General features: G+C 39.8%; 1 protein-coding gene across 1 annotated transcript in view; it reads left to right on the top strand.

Annotated features, from left to right (window-relative positions):
- LOC122799790 (F-BAR and double SH3 domains protein 2-like) overlaps positions 1–15,060 on the top strand; it is a 1,119,909-nt gene that overhangs the window by 332,364 nt on the left and 772,485 nt on the right. The gene's annotated exons all lie outside the window — the stretch shown is intronic.

Here is a 15,060-nt window from a genome sequence, read left to right as displayed (position 1 = left end):
ATTCTCTGGTTCGATTCTTAGCTGGGGTGCCTTCTGTGCGGTGTTTGCTTGTCCTCCCTGCATTCGTGTGGGTTTCCTTCCCCATTCTAAAGACATGCGTCTTGACTTTTTCTCCCCGGGCCTCTGCTGAAAATGGGCTCTTTCCCAGTTGGACTTTCCTGGCAAGCAAATGTTAAGTAAATCAGCTGTGGTCATCTGTGAATACCAGGGATGGATGGAGACTTCTGCCAGCATGGAGGGTTGGGTCTTTTGGGAGAAGTGAGTGACAAGCCCTTCATACTACCATGTTGCAACCCTAACATTTGGCACCTCATGGGCATACACAGAGAATGATGAGGCTTAAGTGAAGAATCCCACTTGTTGTTGCATTGATGACAGGTATGCAGTGGCTGTGCTGTGGCCCTGTAAAGGGGGATGACTGCACTTCACTGGCTGTGGCTGGCTGGTATACGAGAGAGAGAGAGACAAAAAAAAAAAATAGAACAAAAGAACATTTGCATGTTTGCATACGTCCATTTAACAACTTTGTGTAGACACAAAAGACTGCATTTTGTTTTCTGCAAACAGATGTCATTGTTAATGTGTATTACACACCTGATAAAAACAGAACTGATGTAACTTGTTGAAATATTTTCTCCAAAGTACAATTTCATCAGAAGGAAATAACTGGAGAAAAACATGAACTTTTATGTGCAGGACCCCCCCCCACACACACACACACACCCACATACATACATAAATTATGCACTCGCAATGTGTGAGGGGCTGCTCCCATGTATATGCACACTCCCAGTGTGTGAGTGGCTGCTTCCACATACATACACACTCCCAATGTGTGAGGGGCTGCTTCCACATACATACACACTCCCAATGTGTGAGGGGCTGCTTCCACATACATGCACACTCCCAATGTGTGAGGGGCTGCTCCTACATACTCCCGGCTCTTGAATTTAAAAAGGTGTATAAGCAACTCTAGGATTGCAACAGAACACAAAAAGAAATATTTCTCCTGCGCTCTGGCAGTACTAGAAATCATGTCTGATTTGGGTAAATGCTGTTTCTAGTAGTAATCAATCAGTTCAGGACTGCCACTTGTATACCAGCAGAACAGCAGAAACATTTTTGAGCAGAAGCTGTATAATGTAGTTGTACATGTGTGTGTGTCTATCTGTACTTTCATATTGCTGATGTTACTGCATGCTGTTGTACATTTCTGTGCATGTGTGCATTTATTACAGATGCTATTCTGTAATATTGTGGCATTTGTGTACATGAGTATGTTAATGTCACTGATATACTTTATGCTGTGCTGTACATTTGTGTACATGTGTACATTCATGTTACAGGTGCTACCTTATGCTGTGTTGTACATTTGTGTGCATGTGTAAATTCATGTTACTGATGTTAATTTATACTGTGTTGTACATTTTTGTGCATGTATGCATTCATCTTACTGATGTTACATTTACGCTTCTGTACTTTTGTTTGCACATGTACATTCATGATACAGATTTTACTGTATGCTGTGTTGTGCATTAGTGTGCATGTGTACATTCTTGGTACTGATGTTGCTCGTTTGTCTGCATGTGTGCATTGTTACTGATGTTACTTTATGCTATGTTGTACATTTGTATGCATGTCTACATTCATGTTACAGATGTTTATGCTGTGTTGTACATTTGTGTGCATCTATACATTCATGTTACTGATGTTACTTTATGGTACCATACATCCGTGTACATTCATGTTACTGATTTTAATTTATCCTGTATTTAGTATCCCTTGTCACTACAGCTGCAGAGCTACACCAACAAATGGATTAAATGAGGCAAGCACTGTGCAGTCAGACAAATAAGAGGGTCTTTCATCTTCAGAAGTTTCTCTGATTAAACATACATGATCATAATAACTGATTATGTGATTTTAACAGGTATTCATTATTTGCTAAGCAGGAAACATCAGACTTAAACTTTCTTAAGTTTAAATTGCTCATAGGTGAAGACTAGACTAATGATTCCAGAGGCCTTAATATGCCTAGCCATGCTTCCCAAGTATATCTGACAGTTTTTGTTGCTCAAGGTTAATTTAAGACGTATTATAGCTTTTACATGCTGCCGCTGTCTATTAAATATGTAGGTGCCAGATTTGGGGGTACACTTGTGATGCCCCATCCACTGGTCCAAGTTTCGCTTGAATTGAGGTAAGGTAGAACTCTGTTTCACATGGATGGGAAGCCTGAACCATACGTATCCCTCCAGCATAACCAAGTATAGTTAAAGTATATTTTTTTTCTTTTGATAACTGGCACAGTGTTCTGGTCACCTGCACCGAGAGTAGCTTAGATGTACCATAGAGACACAATTTAGTAAAGCAGGTTTAATTTACCAGACTTAAATAACATGTTTTGCCACATCAAGCAAACTGTGTTCATTGGTTAAGTAGGAACATCATACAGTGACTACTGATTTAATGCAAGTTCCCAGAGAAGGGGGGTTATGTAGTTCTAATTCTTGTTGGACTACAGTAGCAGAACACACATTCATGTGGCATGCATATCCATGGGCATTTGGAACATTTTTAAAATAAGGAATTAGTACCAGATGTATCACTCTGTTAAGATTAAACTCTAACATTAAATGTGACAACAATGGCTTCTTCAACTTTCATTCAAGTGAGTGGCCCAGAACTTTCAAGCAGGCTGATAAAAGAGAAGGCCTACAGTTCAAGTCACTGATGTACGTACATGATTTTGAGAACATGAACATGATTAAGACTGGCCAACTGTTATCATGGAATGGAACCTTCCAAGGGCCCAGTGTAAATGCTGACAGAGCCAGCATATCTTGATAAATGTTAAAGAAGAAAGTAACTGTGTCTGTATCTGGATAAATGTTAAAGAAAAAAGTAACTGTGTCTATCAGTTTTATAAACAATATATTTTATTTTAGAAATTATTTTCCATAATCCTTTTCTTTTTTCCTTTATGTACACTCCATCTTTGTCTTTGGGTTTTAGCCTGCTCTGCATAGTCTCCCTTATCCTGTATGATTTCCTTAATATTATCCTTTCTCCCCATTAATGTGATTATAAGTGGACTTGTGTTGAAGACTTCCTTGACTGCATTCCACTTCCACTTCACATTTAGAATTTTTACTTTAAGCACTAAACGTAACATTATAGCTTCATTTGAAGTTGTTCTGTTTCTTCAAATTAGTCCAGTCACACTAAAAGCTGTTAATGGCATACCCATTAATGTGTAAACCAAAAATGTTACTTACTTTTGCCAAGAAGGTGGAGAAATTGGCATGTTTCATAGGTTGCTGTGATACTAGCATTCCCAGCAGGCTGTACTGCCATTGCTATTACTGCCTGTTACAAGCTGTATAGACACTTGCATACCTAATACGTTGGAAAGACACTCAGAACACCTCATAGGTTTTAGAAACACACTCACACTTCATAGGTTATAGTATGACTAATGCATGTTAAGAGATTGCAGTGATGCTGGGGATCTCAGAAAACATAGCCACACTGTAATGTGTCACACGCTGCAGATACTGGAAGGCCCACCAGGTTGTGGGTGGCATAACAGTGGCATGTCTTACTGGGTGTAGCAACACGCATGCATATTACAGACTGTAGAGACACTGGTTCTTCTCATGTGCTATAATGTCATGGGCCTGAATTACAACGTCGAACTAAAACAAGTTTGAACGTTATAATATCGAACCCTAAAGTCTGAAAGTGGAAAATAGCGAAGCCACGGCACATCAAATTTTTTTCCCAGGGAAAAAAAAATCGGTGGGCAGTTTTCGGGGCTTTGCTATTTCCTCCACTGTGTTACGATCTCGGAGTTGGTATATTTAAGTAGGGGTGTGTGGGAGGCACAGACCCCCCACATTGGGGGTGTGTGGGAGGTGAAGCACCCCACTTCAGTTTAGGTTTAAGGTTATGGGGGTTTTTTTTGTCACGGAACAGGAATAGTTTTTCCCTGCGAAAAAAATCGCTGTTCTGTGCTTTCGGTTAATTTGGTTTCGAACATAACAGTTCAATATTACAACGATCAAAATTTTGTAAGTTGGACGTTGTGATATAGACCCTAATGTCACTGGTATGGCTCACAGGCTATAGTGGCTCTGATATACATGTTAAGTCCATGGGGTGTCCTATCCCTGATCTCAGTAGCACACCTCACTGATTACATCGACACTTACATTCTCACTATGCGTGGTAATAATGGCGCAGACACTGGCCCTTTTCACTGACTATAATGATACTGGTGCATATACAGGTAGAGACACCATTATATTCTACAGCATGGAGGAATACTGTCATGTCCCACAGAATTTAGTTATTGCCCATAACATGCAGAGACACCATCATGTCCGACAGAATGTAGCGATGGTTGTACATTCACTGTGCTTTGCTGACAACTCCAATGTTAAACGTATCTAGGTGAATGGTACAGACTGGAACAGAGGCAGGCTTTCATTTTCCTTAGCTAAGCACATTAATAAAACTAGAAGAAATGTAAAGTTCATTTTAAAGTTTATTTTGATTAGTAATGTTTTGGTTATACTTCACACACAGACTGTGCTGTAATGTTTCATATTGGTAACATTACAGAGTTTTCGTACTGGATATCTGCTGCCCCTCCCCCTTTGTGAATAGATGCACCTGGTGATGGTCTGCAGTGTGAGCTTGTAGCCTTTGTCTTGGGTTTCCTTTCATGCCATCTCTGACTGTAGTACAACTACTACAAAGTAAAAGCAATGCATTATTAATGTGGATAGACATTTTTAAATCATGGTATTGGAAAAGGTTCAGTAATGTAAATGGTTTCTTTATTTTGGGAGCAGTTTGTAGTCAGCATTTTGCAGTACATTAGCCCAAGCTCTGACCTTGCCAAAGGACATGTTCATCATCATAACAGATGTCAGTCAGCCCTTAATTGACTATTTTTCTCATATTGCTGTAGAAAAATGTACAAAGCAGACCACTGCCAGAGCTGCAGCTTGCCAGAATTTGCAGTATACAATCAGTCATTACTAACAGTTCAAGGCTGGTAGTGTGGTAAGAGGTTACATCAGTTAAGTTGCAACATACCTCTTAAGTCCACTTAATATCAGGAATGCTCCTCATTTTGAACCATAAAATGTCTGTGTTCCACATTTTTCCACATTGAAAAGGTATCTCTCACTTTTGGTGTTCATTTTTTAAAGTAATATCTGTGCTAAATAAAACCGAAGCATATTAATTCATCAAGATAATTTTTTTAAAGTTATTTATAACCATGACAAGCACTTTAGTTGAAGTTTAGTAAGTTGTTAGTCAGTGTTGCACATTTTATCCCTTTGTTCCATGTTGAGAGGTAGTGTTCCATATTTTGGAGATGGAAAACTGAGAGTTATGAATTACAAATGAAAGATAAGCAAGTGAGTTGGGTTTGAGTCTCACTTGCATCTAGTTGCTTATGGAGCATTGCTTAACAATTACTTAACCACACATTGCTTCTGGGTAATGGGTGTAACATTTCAAATGTCGGTCAAGATGTTCAGTAAAGACCTTAATGACTTGAATGTGTGAGCAGCCTTCATGAAGTCTTTACTGTTGGTGCCTTTCTAGAAAAAAGGTATAACAAATGCATTTACCCCATTAGACTGCATTAGGTTAGCTAGCATTGTCTCTCACCTATTTATTGACAGTATAAATTGAAAAAATATGGGACAGAAGGTAAACCATATTTTTTAAGATGTAAATTACTTGGAGAATTTTGCCATGCTCAGAAAGTTCATAACTGCAGTTAATAGAACATTGGTAGAGCACTTCATTATAAAGAGAAGTTTGATTGGTATGTTCAAATACATGGACTGAATTCCATATACAGTACAGGCATGTGTCATTTTCTTTATGCTGCTGTAAACTGTTATTTACCATCAGTGCTGAATGGTTTCTGCTGCACATGGAAGCCCTGCTGCCAGCATGAAGTTACAGGTAACAACAATTTTAAATTTGTAGTCCCTGCATTTAATCGGGTCTGTATTAGATACTCGAAGAGGCATTTCATCGAATGCCTCTTCATCGACCCGTAAACCATGAAAACAAAACAGCAAATGAGCATATAAGCGATTTCTTTCCCTGGAAAAGAAATCTCTTACCTTAAACAAAAAAAAACATCACTACAAAGAATACAAACTGGGGGGGCTTCACCCCTCCACCCCCCCAATGTGTGGGGCTGTGCCCCCCACACCCCCCTAACTAAATATACCAACTCCGAGATTGCACTACAGTGGGGAAAATGTCAAAGTAACAGAGGTGGCCAAGCAATTTCTTTCCCAGGGAAAGAAATCGCTTATATGACCATTTGCTCTTTTGCGTTTTCGTTATTTAACAGTCGATGAATAGGCGTTTGAAGAAATGCCTCTTTGAGTATATAATAGGAACTCATTTAATCTGTGTTGTGCTAAACATTGCATTGAAACTGAGTGTACGTTGTACTGCACAGCATTAATCCCTGTAAATTCTTCTAACATTCTGGAAGCTTAGTTCTGCCTACAGGCTTTTACCTGCTTGTGTGATAAACTGTGTAGTGTAGTTCTAGTATTTTGTGCCACAACACCTACTGCACAGGAAAATATGTTGGTTTAGGCCAAATTCTTCTTGCTGCTGAAACTGTGGATGGAACAACATGCGTGTCACCTTGGCGTTTGAATAAAATGGGCAAACTCAAAATCATATTTGCTAGGTGGTGTTTTTTATTCTGATGTCTGTTATATTGATCTGTATTGTATAAGCTACTGCTGTCTGCTTATGATGTGAACTGAAAATACTAAGACTAAGATTTATTATACTTTTTAATTTAAATTGAGGTAATATGGATTTGTCTGTCTGAATTTGACAAAAATGAAAATGACCTCACAAAAAGACGGGTCTATATTAGAACACCGAACATTCAAAATGTCGAGTGTTCTGATATCAAACCCTATGAATCGAAAACTGAAAACATCGAACATTCAGAACAGCGAATTTTTTCATAGGGAAAAAATTTGCTGTTCCAAAACACATAACACACAACACAAGCACACCAAACAAACAGCAATCCACACGCACACCTAAACTCTTACACCTAACCCTACACTAAACTATACATACACTACTAACTATCCACTTACCTTAACCCAAACCCTAAGGTCCATCACTATCGCACAGTCACCTCACCTACCCTGCCCTAACCCTCACATCCACACAATCGCACACTTACCTGACCCGCACCCTAACCCTAACTCACCTTACCCGCCCTAACCCTCATGTCCAAACAATCGCACACTTACCTGAACCCAACCCGTAACTTTCCACCACAGCACTGAAAATACCGAAGCAACAGAAACGGACAACCAAATTCTTTCCCTAGGAAAAAGTTTGGTTTTCTGTTTCTTTGATATTTTCAGCGTTTGCTGAAAACAGGTCAATATTAGAAGACTCGAAATTTTGAATGTTCGGTGTTCTAATATAGGCCCCAAAAAGACCTAGTAGTTTGAAATGCTTGCAGATCTCTATGAAGTATTTAGAAATTGAGTTAAATACCTACAGATATTTTGAAGTAATCTATGGCTGAGTTGGCAGTTTTTTCCAAATGCTACTGTTATAAACAGTGCCATTCTAAGTTAATCTAGAACACAAACTCATTTAATACATGAAATAGACTATGGCATATTTAGTCTGTCTTGTTTGATCAGGCCTAAGGAGATTGCCTTCATTCCTTCATCCTCAGGACCCCCCAGCAGATTTACAGATGGATCCGTCCATTACAGTAACTGGTTTGGTTTCTCAGACACTCAGTACTTTATCATATTTAGAGTAAACTGTTCTTTTTCTGCTAATTGTACTTTGTCCATCCTGCACTGTCTTTCCTTTGCACAGAGTAAAAACAGGCTTATGGTATATTTAGAGAGACTGTCAAGGAAGAGACTTGCCTCCTGTGCAGTATTTTGATCTCTTGGTCTCTATAAGGCCACCAAAATGGCACACATTTCTCTACATGTTGTTCTACCTGTACTTAATAAAAGAGATACCACTCCCATAGTAGGCTTCATAGCATTTGATTTCTTACTGTTACTATTTCACATTCAAGAGGTGTAGGTTTTCCATAGTAATAATTGCTTGATCCTTTCCTGTTACGGATTATTTATTTAGCCTGATCCCTCCAGCTGTGCATTCTGTCTTAAGGTTGTCCTTTCCCAGGTGTTGCTACAAGTACTTGTAAGTTTTGAAGGGTAGCTTCCATATCTTAGGTAGTACCACCAGTGTCCTAAATTTTCTTCCTCAAAGTTTTCCCTTATCTTTGACCATCACCAGTCTTGGTAATTGTCTGCAAATAGACTGAAACAGTTTCCAGGTCTAATACAAGTAACTAAATAGGGTTGGACCCAGTAGTGATCCCAATGGAATGCCACTTGTTTGCTTTCTTAACCCTACATTTAACTCACGTTTGACAGTTGACCCATTCTTTTCTGCTTCTGCACTCATTTGCTGCCTTCTCCTATCATATTTGTCTTTTATAAGAAGCCTATAATGTTGGACTGAGTCAAAGTCTTTGATAAAATTTGAATCACATTCACAGGATTACCTGCTTCCAACTTCCTGGTGTCTGAGTTACAGCACTTAAATAGCAAATGAAAGAGCAAGTCAATAAATAAAAAATAAAAATGAAATTTGAGTTAGTTTGTCAGGATCTTTGTGCAGAGACTCATTAGGCGGTCTATTCATTTCCAGGATCCTTGATGTCAGCACACACTCCGTTATTTTACCTAGCACTAAGGTCATGCTAAGTTGCTTGCATTTTCTAAGGCTGTTCATTCCCTTTGCCCTCTTAGATTAGCATTTGCTACTAGATACTTTCAGCCCTCTGGGACTACCCTGTCTAAGGGATGTGTTGAACAATTGATCATTTTTTCTACCAAACTCTGGCAATCCTGTTAGGATCTCTGGTGGGTTTCCATCATGTCCCTTTACATTATCCTCCGACCAACAAGGATTCTCCCTACCTCCTCCTACATTAGCTGTGTGAGTTAGTGTAAATCCCTAGCTCATAGTGCCTTGGATATAGGATTTATTCACTTCAACTGTCACTGTCTTTATGAGGGTTCCATAATCTTCCCATGGTTATATGCATTTTATTTAATTATTCTGTGCCCCCTCCCTTCCAAATAGGGAAAAATATTGTTGTTGACAAACAGTAGTAAACTGTTCATGTAGTTTATATACCCTTGCTGTTATGGCCAGGGATGTACTTATAAAGGTCAACAAAACACCAGTTCACTTACCTAGTTAATAAATGAATAAGTTACAATTGTCTCCCCATTTACCCGCCATTCTTGTCTTACTGTTCAGCCCTACTTGGTATACTCCTTTTGGATTGTTTGGTAAGCTCTTATGCAAAGAAATGTAGACTTTTCACCTGTTCTTTGGCCTCTTTATGCTTTTCCCCACCCTGGGCTAGTTTCCCAGTTTTAGTCCGGGCTTTCTTGCTTTATCTATGTACCTGAATAGTTAGGCTTTATTTTCCTATTCAAGTGTCTGCTACTAACCTGTCCATCTCTCCACTTGCCCCCCTGACACACTTGGTTATCCTTCTTCTAGCCTTCACAGACCATTCCCACTGATCTCCCATATGTTTCCCCAGACATTGTTCCTTCTTTCCTATTCATATATACCTTCCATCACCCCTTAATCAGCCAGACTACTGCTTTCTCTTCCCTTTTGTCTTGGCAACCCATAATCACTTTCTCATCCCTCCCCAGATTGTCATTTTGTGATTTGTCATATTTAGACACCTCCCTTACTTTCCTGCCACCCATCCATATTCTTTGTCATGAGCTCCTTTGTCTTGCATTGGGCTGATTCCGTGTAATTTCAGGGCAAGGTCTTTGTTTTATTGCTTGGTCTGTTCTTCATAACCAGTGTAAACCATGAAGTTGTGTGACCATTGTTAGATAGTGCTCCTGTTGTTTCTAGATCCCTAACCTCATGCCCCTGCAGACAATGACTGGTACTTTTCCATTTTCTGATTCCAACTGCTTTTTGTTTGAACCCTTCTAGGTCAGACACTCAGTCTGTTCTGTATGCTTACCTTGGGTCAGATACTCCATCTGTTCTGTTTGCTTAGCTTGGGTCATATAATCAGTCTTCCCTGTATGCTCACCTTGGGCCAGATGCACATTCTGCTTTGTATGCTCACCTTGAGTCAGATACTCAGTCTGTTCTGTATGCTTACCGTGGGTGCAAGATTACTCCATTCTGCCTCAGGTAGAATGAATTCAGCCAATCATAACCACCCTCTTATTCATCCTTTTCCAACCTTCTATTCAGTTCCTTGCATAGTTTATCTTCCATTTTACTTCCAGTTGATAGTGTATAGAAGTTGCTAATGTACCAGTGTTCTCCCTTTCCACCAGATGACTGTTTCTAAGAAGCTTACTGTTCACCTGGGATTAATTGTCAGCATGGATAGTGAAGGAAATTACCAGGGAGTGAAAGAGAGAGAGAATGATGACGTGGTGCCTGCTTGCTTCTGTCTTCGTTGGGGGGGGGGCACATGTCAAGGTTGTGGACAGTGGACTCCATGTGGCATCCATAGTGGAGAACCAAGCTCACCAGAGTTGCTTTACCTTTAAGGGGTAGCATGGGTATTATGTGAGACTCTGTCACAAAAGTGAACTGGCACAACCTTGCATATGCCCATTTCATGGCAACCCCTTGGGATGCACTGGGTGTTCTCAGGAGAAATGATGGGACCACAGTACAACCTCCTGATAATCAGACTAATAGTGTCACTCCCACCGCTCACTCCTGGCCATAGGCAAGAACATCTGGATTGTATGGATGTCATCTGTAGGAGGAAAGAAAGAACTGATTTGGTAGGCAGGATGCAAGCTCAGTGGTCATCAGGATCTGTACAAAAATATGAAGCTGCCAGATGTTCTTCATTGGATTACTGCTGCAGTATTGCTGACATGTGGAACATATTCTACCAAAGATGCTGTCTGATTTGCCAGTCTACAAAAGCGTACACATTCCTGTCTTGCTGCGTGTTGAGTCTGTGCATGAGAGGTGTGTATGAGCACAAAGAACCTCAAACATTTCTTGCTGCCACTCTGTGAATGAAGGGTTTGTCTGCGTAACGATCTGGCTATGGTCATTGTTGGTAGCGAAGTACCATATTGGATATACTTCATGTTTTCCTTTTACTTTTCTAAGAAAATCTGTACTTTTTCCTGTCAATAAACTAGGAGAAATATGATTGCATTCAACAAATTCCTTACAAAGATAAACATTCTAAGTGTTTTTTTTTTTTTTTTTGCCTAGGCCCTTAACATAATTATAAGTGTGAGCTGTTTAAAACTTTATACTGAAAATAAATTCCTTCAAGCTTTGTTTCACACTAGGATGACCTCTTACTTATCTGCCTCACACTCCCATCAGCCTAGGAAAAAAACTAAAAGGTTCAGATGAAAAGAGACCAAATTATCGTAGAAGTTGCTTGTTTTAATTAGTTTGCATCAGAAATGTCTGTTGAGACACTTGATCAGCCCTCAGACCATATAACTGCAACACCTGTTCCCACTGTTGAGACCCCTTAGGATACCAGCATGATGCAGAATTTCATTTTATCCAAACCAACTAGCTGGACAACTGACTTGGCAATAAAGAGGAAACCAAGGCTGATCCCTGCTGGAACTAGATGAATCCCTCAAATTCTTGTCTGAGAAGACACCCCAGGGGGCCTTAAGGAGGTACATCAGGAATCTGTTCCTCCTTGTACTGTTTCCTTGGAGGCTGCTAAAAAAGGAGACAAAAGACTCGACATGTCTGTCCTCCAACCTACTCATACTCCTTCATCTAAAGACTCGACATGTCTCTCCTCCAACCTACTCATACTCCTTCGTCTAAAGACTCGACATGTCTCTCCTCCAACCTACTCATACTCCTTCATCTAAAGACTCGACATGTCTCTCCTCCAACCTACTCATACTCCTTCGTCTAAAGACTCGACATGTCTCTCCTCCAACCTACTCATACTCCTTCGTCTAAAGACTCGACATGTCTCTCCTCCAACCTACTCATACTCCTTCGTCTAAAGACTCGACATGTCTCTCCTCCAACCTACTCATACTACTTCGTCTAAAGACTCGACATGTCTCTCCTCCAACCTACTCATACTACTTCATCTAAAGACTCGACATGTCTCTCCTCCAACCTACTCATACTCCTTCATCTAAAGACTCGACATGTCTCTCCTCCAACCTACTCATACTCCTTCGTCTAAAGACTCGACATGTCTCTCCTCCAACCTACTCATACTCCTTCGTCTAAAGACTCGACATGTCTCTCCTCCAACCTACTCATACTCCTTCGTCTAAAGACTCGACATGTCTCTCCTCCAACCTACTCATACTACTTCATCTAAAGACTCGACATGTCTCTCCTCCAACCTACTCATACTCCTTCGTCTAAAGACTCGACATGTCTCTCCTCCAACCTACTCATACTCCTTCGTCTAAAGACTCGACATGTCTCTCCAACCTACTCATACTACTGCTAAAGACTCGACATGTCTCTCCTCCAACCTACTCATACTCCTTCGTCTAAAGACTCGACATGTCTCTCCTCCAACCTACTCATACTACTTCGTCTAAAGACTCGACATGTCTCTCCTCCAACCTACTCATACTCCTTCATCTAAAAACTCGACATGTCTCTCCTCCAATCTACTCATACTCCTTCGTCTAAAGACTTGACATGTCTCTCCTCCAACCTACTCATACTCCTTTGTCTAAAGACTCGACATGTCTCTCCTCCAACCTACTCATACTCCTTCGTCTAGGAACACACAGCTGAAGTAGTTAAATGTCTCAAGAACTTTTTAAAGCCTTTATGCCTTTGCAGCCTACCATAATTTGTTTCTCCAGCTGTTTCTACACCTCACAAAAAAGAGAATCCTACAAAGCATTGTAATCTGAGGGTTTGGATTGTATATCAAGTCTGAAGTGGAAGAACTTAATTTTGGTAATGACATTTATAAGATAGTGGAAAATGTATCTAGAAAGGTAAGCAGGTAAATGATTCCCATAAAATATATGACTTTATGCGTATGGAATTACCAAAATCCACTGTTATTCCATGTGTTCTACAGGTTGTGGAGGATACCCTTTTGTCTGCTTCTCTGGCTCCTCACTCCCAGCCACCTGCTCCTAAGAAGCCTGACAGATACCAAGGTACCAATTCTCATAATTACCTAAATAAAACCCTACTTCAGACCCCACAGTTTTTTTCCTGTGGAATCAGATAAAATTCCCAGATTGCTCCCTTCCTATAATGCCTTGCCTACTGATAAGGATACAGGACCATGGAAGATATGGTAAAATGTTTACAAGTCTTACTACCTTGTCCTTGCATGTCATTAACTATCAGACTTGCATGATAAGGTACGTGTTTTCTATCTGTGATAACATGGCTGAAGTGATCTGTGGCATTCTAGACTCAGACACTAAATCTTGCTTACAGGACATGCTCATTTCACTCTCCCACATGACAAAGCATTCCCTTAAATGTGGTTATGATGGTGATGATACTTCATTCAGACCACCTGCTACCTGTTCAGTTGCCAGAAGGTATGCCTGGCTCAAGCTGCAGTCCCTACCTAATGATGTAAAAGCCAAATAGCCTGATGCACCTTTAGACAAAGATAACCTTTTTGGCTCATCCCCTGCTGATATTTTCCAGAAACTAGAGGAAATTTCACATTTAATAAAATTCCTCTACCCAGGCACTGAACAAGAAATGTACATAGAAGTAATCAAAACATAAATCAGCAGATGATACTAAAATATTAGAAGACAAATTATGTAGTTGGTTATAAACAAAGTCAAATGAGATTGTAGCCACTCTTGAAACCAGTTGATGGTGGTAAATCTTAGAGCCACTTAGGAAGAAGGTTCCAATGGAAAGAGCCCTGATAGCTAAAGAAACAGCAGTCAGTGGTATCAACACTGAAACACTGGACCCACAAGCAGGTCCTCTGAGTTAGAATGCAGACGCAAGGGTTTTATGTTTGTAGAAAATTTCATACGTTTGAAGGCCCAAAGTTATAGAAGAGCATGACAAACCATGACAAGTATTTTGTAAATCATTAGATTTCTTACAGGAAGCCAGTACAGTTCTCTCAAGGTATGAGTAATGTGATGGTCTCAAGGGACTCATGGCAATAAACAAACTGCAGAATTTTGAACAAATTGAAGATGTGCGAGATCAGAATCTAGTAAATCGATATAAATGGTATTTCAATAATAGCTGGTAAATCAACATAAATTATATTACAATAATGTAGGCCTGAAGACACCAGAGCATGAGTTACATTTCATTAGTGAGAATAAAGTGCTTGATAAAGATGATGATCTGAAGGTGGAAACAAGACCTGGCAACAGCAAAGATATGGCCTTTGTGAGTTAATCTGTTAAGAAGTATCGCATCCATATCTCACACTTTGACATAAAAATGAATTTGTCACCCTGTTAAAAAATATCAGGTGACAGAACTAGAAGGGAAGAGTCCCTCAAAGTAGCATGTACCATCAGTGCAACTGTCTTGGAAGTATTGTGTTTAATTCTACTGTTGACCAGATCTGAAGTAAGAGATATAAGGGCAGGTACAGAATCCTGAGAGAAATGGAAAGAGGAAAGCTAATGGAAGGTTTTAAAAATCTCTTTCTTTCCCAAGTTTCAAAGGAACTCTCTCTCCATATTTGGACCACTTTTCACAAGTCCCAAAAATCTCAATAAAAAAGAAAGAATTTTTCAAAAATGAGAGGGACAAACCCCCATCCAAATTCAAAGCATCAAAGGGATATAATCTTGGCAAAAATACTAATCACTGACTGTCTTCTATCCTCTCTCCTTCCACCTCTGCCAACCTCTTCCCATCTAGACTCGGAGACTTCCTCTTTCACTTCCCATTTGGAAAAAATAACCTCAGATGCTTGGGTTTTTGTACATAATAAAGAGC

This window comes from Protopterus annectens, chromosome 4.part0 (genome assembly GCF_019279795.1).
Source record: "Protopterus annectens isolate FY-2018-M chromosome 4.part0, PAN1.0, whole genome shotgun sequence".
In the NCBI taxonomy this organism is placed as follows: domain Eukaryota; kingdom Metazoa; phylum Chordata; order Ceratodontiformes; family Protopteridae; genus Protopterus; species Protopterus annectens.
Note: the sequence above shows the minus strand (reverse complement) of the source record. Positions and strands in the feature narration are given on the sequence as shown.